This window comes from Apis dorsata, unplaced genomic scaffold, assembly GCF_000469605.1.
Source record: "Apis dorsata unplaced genomic scaffold, Apis dorsata 1.3 scaffold_18, whole genome shotgun sequence".
Classification (NCBI taxonomy): domain Eukaryota; kingdom Metazoa; phylum Arthropoda; class Insecta; order Hymenoptera; family Apidae; genus Apis; species Apis dorsata.
In genome coordinates this window covers 160,961-169,117 of record NW_006263320.1, presented here as the reverse complement: position 1 = coordinate 169,117, position 8,157 = coordinate 160,961, and the positions used below count along the sequence as shown (strand labels likewise).

At 24.2% G+C, this 8,157-nt stretch overlaps 1 protein-coding gene across 4 annotated transcripts in view; it reads right to left on the bottom strand.

Annotated features, from left to right (window-relative positions):
* The window catches only part of LOC102678659 (polypeptide N-acetylgalactosaminyltransferase 5), a 28,891-nt gene that overhangs the window by 16,735 nt on the left and 3,999 nt on the right, over nt 1-8,157 (bottom strand). The window lies entirely within an intron of this gene.

The following is an 8,157-nucleotide window of genomic DNA, read 5'->3' as shown; positions in this document are numbered from 1 at the left end:
TTTTTTTTTTTTTTTTTTTGCCACTGAATCATGATGTAATCGAATATTACATTTCTTTAGCAAGTGATGATAACACGATATTGAAGATAACATCGTTGCTTTTAAAAAAAATAAAATTCTTTTTGCACTTATTTTCAAAGAAATGAAATTTTTACAATCTTCAAAAAGAAATTTTAGAAAAAATTTTTTTCTACATAAAGGAAATAATAAAATAAAACGAAAAATTTATTTATTTTTGTGAATAAGCTAAACCATATCCATAACATAAAATATTCAAAATATCCTTTTCATTTTTAATTTCGTAGAATATTGAAAATCATTGCATATCTCATGAATGAATTCGTCTTATATATCTTTTTATATGATGTAAAAAAAAAATATATATTTAACATTCCATTTAAAAATGGAATTATTTTTATTTTTTGAAAAATATAAAAAATTAATATATTGAAATTTTGTTTTCTTTTATACATAATCCATAAAAATGAATAATTTTTATTAAAAAATATATGTAATATATTTATCAGATAATACATTGATAATAAAATATTATCAATAATACATTGATAATATTATTTAATTAAATATTTTTTATAAATACAATTAAATAGTTATCTCGTTCTTTACACTCAATTGCAATTGCATTTTGAAAATAATGATTCAGATGCAAAACAAAGAATCTCAAACAATTCCATATACATATTTTATTCGTACAAATAAATCATTGACTCTAGAGACAAAGAGCCATTCAGAAGCCAAATTGACTCTGTTTCCTATAGAATTCTTAATTTTTTTAATCACTATTAAAATTATAATTGATGTTTATTCTAGAATGTTTATTTTAGAAACCAGATGACTCATCTTAATGGAATGAAATTTTATTTATCGCTAAGATGAAGAATTCACAAAATTAAACGAACAAAATTTTATACAAAATTTATCATTTTTTATTTATCACAAAGAATTTCAATTTCTATTCGTCAAATAATTATCAACTCCAAAACGAAATATTTGCAAGATGAAACACTTCTCATATTTTTCACGTAACATGAATTTCGAATTTTGCTTCATATAGTATAGTGGAAAACCAACATTATCAAAACGCAATTTCGAGAAATCCTATTCACAAGATGCAACAATGTGGTAAGCATTGCTTTGAATCAAATAAACTTTGACGACAAGGGTTTCGACATGGATACGGATGAAAGAGATCTTTTTTTTCCCTGCATAAGTCATCTCTGTGAATTTCTAGCCGAATTAACATTCGAGGATCATCCGTCTGCGTGGTCGAGAGATCATATGGATTCAAATATCTCTACCTAACTTTTATTCAATTAATGATAAACTCAGAGAGAATTTGAGATTATAGCGCATACAGAATAATTTGCGATTCGTTTCGAGAATGAGAATTTAAAGTGAATTTGAATTTAACGTAGTCAGAGAAAGAAAAAGACGAAGAAAAAGGAAAAAGAAACGATTTAAATTGCACGTGAATCGGAACAAATAATCGTACAAACGTGAATTATTCGATCGTTTACGTTAGCTTGATTGTTCGGACGAAATTGTGTGCACGATAGTGAATGGAAAGCAATCTTCGAATGGCGTTCGCCTGTTTTCTGCTGTCCGTATAACAGTCTTTGCGATGATGCGTTTAATGCGTTAATCCTGTGAATGAGAAATCAACTCAAAATGATTTAATTGTCAAAAAATTAATCTAATAATGAATCAATTCTAATAATGTTGAATAAAATAATGAATAAAAATATATCGATTAAATAATAATAAATATTAATAAAATAAAAACGCAAATATAATAATAATAAAACGCATAAATGATAAAAAAAATAGTATTAAAATATTACGCACTAAATAGAACACACGTCTCGAGAAAATTTCGAACGTATAATCGACACGACAAACAAACGAATAATGTCGCTTTGTGTTTTGATTTCGCGTATCGAATGGAGAGGGGATACGCTCGACTATTCGACGAACCAAAACATGTGTGAATATGAATCCAATTTCTTAACATATTATAAGTAATGTTTAACAAAATATAAACAATAGACTAAAAAAATTAAATAATAAACACACGCAAAATGTTACATAATAAAAAATATATATATATTTTTATTCTTTATTTTTATTTCCTCTTTTATCTGTCATTTTTTTCATTCATGAAAGCGTTTCCGTGTAAACGAATGATAAAAGAGATGATAAAGAATGGAAACTTTTTAGAGATGAGGGATATTTGATTATGAGAAATGCAAGGGACAGAGAGAAATTTTAATTCAAAGTCTGAATTTATTATAATTCTTATTCCTTCTTATTTTGAATATAAGTCTTTAAATATAAAATATTTATCTTAAATTATTTTAAAATTATAAAAATCTTCATACGTTATTTTACAAGAAAATTCATCTAACATAAAAAATATAATTTTAATGAAAATTTGAATAATGTGCATATAAACTATATTTATTTTTTGATAGAATATATGTTTTAGTGTTTTCATATATATATATATTTTTAAAAACTATGTAGATATAAAACAAATATTAAAAATAAGAATGACAAGAATTTAAAATTTAAACTTTTAAAAGGGATATATAATTCCATTTGTAATAGGATCTTGTTTTAATAGGTTTCATACCACTAATATTAAAAAAATGAACGTAGAAGAACGTGAATAACAAGAGTAATCTAATAAAAATTATTCGTTGGCTATTTTCATGTCCATGGAAAAACTGGTCGAGACTGTTTCTGAATTTATACGAAAGTGGAATATCAAACACAACGAAATAGTAGTTGGAGATAAAATTTAATGATACAACTTTCATTTTCATAAAAACGAAACTCTAGTATTGAATCTAAAACTCGAATGTATGCGAATCGAATTATCATTTCAACGAAAAAACATAGTTAGATATTTTTTAATTTCGATAAAATTCTATTCTCAAATTCCAAATTTTTTTCTCATTCTTGTAAAGTTTGTATCTTGCATCATAAACTTCATTAATTCTAAAATTTAAATCTCAAATTATCATATATTTTTGCTTCATTCTTTAAATTCTATATTTTCAAATATATCTTCCTAATACATTTTCATAAAAATGTAAATTTGTACAAATTTGTAAACGAATGTAATTATTCTTAAAATTACGATTAATTTTTTAATTAAATTATTACTATTTTTATTCAATCGATTAATAATAAGGATAAATATGTAATCGTCAATTAGATCAACGATTTATTTATTTATTTAATTACATTAATGATTAACTATTGAAATTTGTCAAATATTGTAATAGCTTTTAGCTGTTATAATAATGTAGCTGTAATAGTATTCATTTAATACACAATACATATATTCGCGTATATCAAACAGAATTTCAACCAAATTTTCATTAGAAAGTAATAATCAAACAATTTAATCAACAATTGACGTTTAACGATTAATATTATAATATTTACTTATTAATATCAATGAGTAATTTCCTAAACCAATGAAAATTATCAGCGACATTTTACGATTAATCCATTTTAATTATAAAGAATCAAATTAACAATATAACGAACTGATATCGAACGACTGTTCATTATTATTCTCGCCAAACTCTTTTTCAAAATTCTAGAGAGCCTAACAAATATATATCTACAAATATATATCTATCAAACAGAATGTTGAATTTTTAATTACGAAAATTACAAATTTTTATGTTAATAATTCAATTTTAATCTATCTAATTAAAAACAAAATGAATGTCCAATACTATTCACTGCCAAATTATTATAAATTTCCAAAAATATATCTCAACCTTTCAAAAATTTCCATCCCTTTGAAAAGAGACTGAATCACAACCAATCGCAATATCTATTATCGAATCATCAAAGCAAACGCTAACCCGAAAGATCAATCATCGGGATCAAAAGAAAAATATCGTCAGAAATTGAATTTAACAATGCAATTTCCATTTCTCTGTTTTCGCGCGGGATGATGGATGTTCGATGGCCATTTTCGATGGCATGTTTCTTCTCACAACCCGCAAGTGCAAGAGTTCTTCTTGCCGGATGCAATAATTTTACCTGAAACACGTAGCTACAAAATGCTCGTGCAAGACGCGTTATGGATTTTATAAAAGCGCTTTTCAACTTTCTCACGTCGTCGAGAATCCTATAACTTCCCTCCATCGATCTCACTGTAACTTCGAATTTCCAATCGTTTTCTCACCCCTTCCGGAACGACGATTTCTTTGTGCAATTTGCGAAAACGAAATGGAGCGGAGGATCTACCGGTGAAAAAGTTACATTGTACATACGTGTGGAAATGATAGAAGTTAAGTGGAGCGAGTGAAGACAGTTTCGAAATAGAATGATGGAAATGTGAATATAAGGGATATCCCATTATTCGTGATACAATCGGCAGAGGGTGATACATCCTCGTGAAATAATGTGGAAAGAAAAAATAAAATGAGAAGTAATGAAATTTAAATGACGATTGGAATATAAATGAATTATGCAAATGCAATAATTCTGTGTGTGAAAATAAACAAAGAATATAGAATAAATTTTTTTTTTTTTTGATTTAAAAATTACTCGAGAAAATATAGAAAAATTTTGTTCTCTTTTTTTTTAATAAGAGACTTATATTTTAATAAGAGATCATCCCCTAAATTGTGCTATGAATAAGACATCCTGTATATATATATATATATATATATATATCTTTATTCGTGTCATGGAATAATTTAAAATTAAGAGATGTGAAAAAAAGTTAATTTAATCAATTTTCTCTAATTAAGATTTTTTTTTAGAAACAAAACCCACTTTTATAATAACCAAGTAACCTTCCTTTTCATGATAAAATAATTAAATATATAATATTTAATTTTTAAAGATGAATTAAAATGGCAATAAATTAGAAAGGATATTAGAAACCTGTTCTAGCAAATGTAATATGCATGATCAATATAAATCTTGAATAAATATTTTTCTTTGTCTATCAGAATAGATAAGTTAAGTCACTTCTATTTAATATTTGCATGTAAGTAGATAGTAGTTATATTGAAATAATCAAAGTGCTGAAAATTACAGAAATCCTATATAAAATAATTACAAATAAAAATAACTGCGACGACACCCAATATAATATTTTATTGTTTTATTATTTTGTTATATTCTTCGAATGTTTAAACATAAAAAAATCTGACTTAACATTCTTATCGCATAATACTGTTTTAGACATATTTTTTTACGGAAACATGTCTTCAAGAAAGTTTCTTATTGACAAAACTAATTACGAATAACACGCGAACATTTTTCGTAAATAAACCATCCATTTCCTTCAAGGCATCGATTTTTCATCGATGAAATAGTGGTGAATCTAAACACAGATTTTTAATTTATTGTTTCATATTTTTTTAAATAATGAATACTAGTATAAAAACTTAAGCGCGAATTAAGTAAGATTAAATTTATTTTTTCTGTTTGAAAATTTATTTTATCTAAATAAATTCATGTATAATATTTTTCTATCTTCTTATCTAATACATATTGATTTTGGATAAGATTGCGTCGTAACAAAGTGATTTATTATATTGTAATAATTTGATATGTATATTATCATATTACAAACTTTGAAATCGAGATGTTAATATCATTTATATAAATTTTAATTCATTATTAATCAAAATAAAAATCGATAAAATTTATAACAAAAATATTAAATAATCTCATTATGACTAATGACTAATTAAAATGAGTCTATAAATTGAATTTAAATAATATTATAAATAATATTATAAATAAGTATAATATTTTATAGAAATTCTATATAAACTTTAAGAAAATTATAGAGATTGTTAAAAATATGAAATAATAAAATTAGTCAATTATGAAGGAAAAAGTATAATATCATGTGGAAATTACTTTAACCAAATTATTTAAGAAAACGACGTTTTATATGCAACAATGAACTAATATATGAGCGAATATTTCTAATTAGTGTTTACGAGAATAGATATCTGTATGGGAAAGCTTATGATCCATTTTCATCGAAACCACTAAAGTAATTTCAATCAAATTTTCACTGAGTGCTTTGCTAACAATACAAAATTGAATACATGATTTTATCACAAATTATTTAGGAAAATAATTTCACGATAAATTCAACAGATATTATTTATCAATTTTCTTGATTGATTATATTCAATAAAGTATTAAAAATTATCATGGAAAAAGTTTTATCGAATTTGATTTTTTTAATTTTGAAAAAAAAGAACAAAATAAATAAAATTAAAGTTATTAATTAATTCTAACAAACCTATTAATACATACTTATAGCAAACAAATTGAAAATATTTTTCATAAAATTCCGATAAAATTCTCTAATATTTATTATCATCCTTCAAATAATCAATTGATCTATCTCAATTGATTATCTCAATCTCAATTAAATTTTACCTCATTAAACAAACAAAATATCATTTTATTATAAAATAAAAAAAAAGAAAAGAAAAATTATTCAATGATTGTTCAATTTATCTTCACGAGAGAATCTAGTCCATTTCCGGTTGTTAGCGTTGGTCTGCGCACCACGAAATGAGCCGTAAAGCAAGACTGATCCAATATACGGGACAGAATTCATGGCGAGGCATCCTCCGGTGCGATGCAATTCGCAATGCAAGCGCTCCTGTCGTAATTAACTCGCGCGATGATTCAAGTTCTCGCGTCCATTGTTTGGTCCGAGAATGAAATTCTTCCGTTGAAAATCGCGCCTGCCGTATCATTCCATTCGTTCTCTATTCCCTTCCATTATAACCTGCTTGAATTATCGACGAAGAAAACGACCAATAACTCGAAGGTGACGAAAGTAGGTTAAAATATTATAAGCGTCAAGCTCTTCGTTAAGTATCGTTATGAAATAACGCTAAGTATGTTTTAATCTATATGTACGAGGTAACGACATATTGGAAATACGTATTTAAGATAATTATAATGGATATTAAAAGAAATCTAGCACAATGTAATATTTGTGCCATTTGCGATCATGTAATGTATTTAAGTATTGCAATAAAATATTGTTCAATTATTATTTTTATTCTAATTCTTTTCAATTTCTTATCTCACTTTTTGAAATCCATAATGTCGGAAGTAATTCTAATTATGTTGGCGAACCTCATACAATACCGGCAATACAATGAAGATCGCAGTATCATACGAATACCGTTATTATGCACCACTTTATACGGGTCACAAAACCGGCATTTTCTGGGTAATAGCGAATAAATTACCAATATATAGGAAATATGAAAGTGATTAATATATATTTTAGAAAAATTATATTAAAAAAAAAAAAAAATATTTAAAAATATGTATTAATCAAATTATTTTTGAATATCATAATGCATGATATACATTTCATTAATTCTGTGAAATGTATAAAAGAAATTAAAAACTCTATCATGTACTCTACACGTATCAATTTATAAAATTAGAATATATATCAATAAGTTTTTTACCTGCTATCATAATTATTATTATTATATATTTTTTAAACATAAAACATGTTTACTATACTATATTTTTAAACATCTTTATGTCATTTATAAAAATATATTTAACCTAGAAAAGAAATTATATTAATAAAAAATGTTTCTGCTTTTATAGTTTTAAAAAAGTATTTAAAAAAAGTATTAGTTTTAAATATATTAATAAACATCTAATACATGAATATATTAAGTTATTAATATATTCATATATTAGATAAAAATTATTTAGTATGTGAATATATTTTATATTATCATGGTTAAACATAGATAATCTAAATATAGATAATATTTTATAAGATTAAAATAGTATAAAATAACGCATATCTAATGCAAAAACAAATTTATATTTTTTTTCATAAGATAATCATTTAGAAATAACAATATAAATTTTTTAGATTAAAGTAAAGTATATATAATTTTAATTTGGATTTTTGAAATATATTCGGTGTATTTGATTTCAATAATCGTTTAAACTTTCTATAGACATATATATTACGTAGATATAATATCTGCAAAGTAGTTGAAAAGAATCTCTTTTTATCATAATCATTAAAACAAAATAACTATTTTAATCAATAAAATAGTTTTGTTAACTTGACAAAAGTTA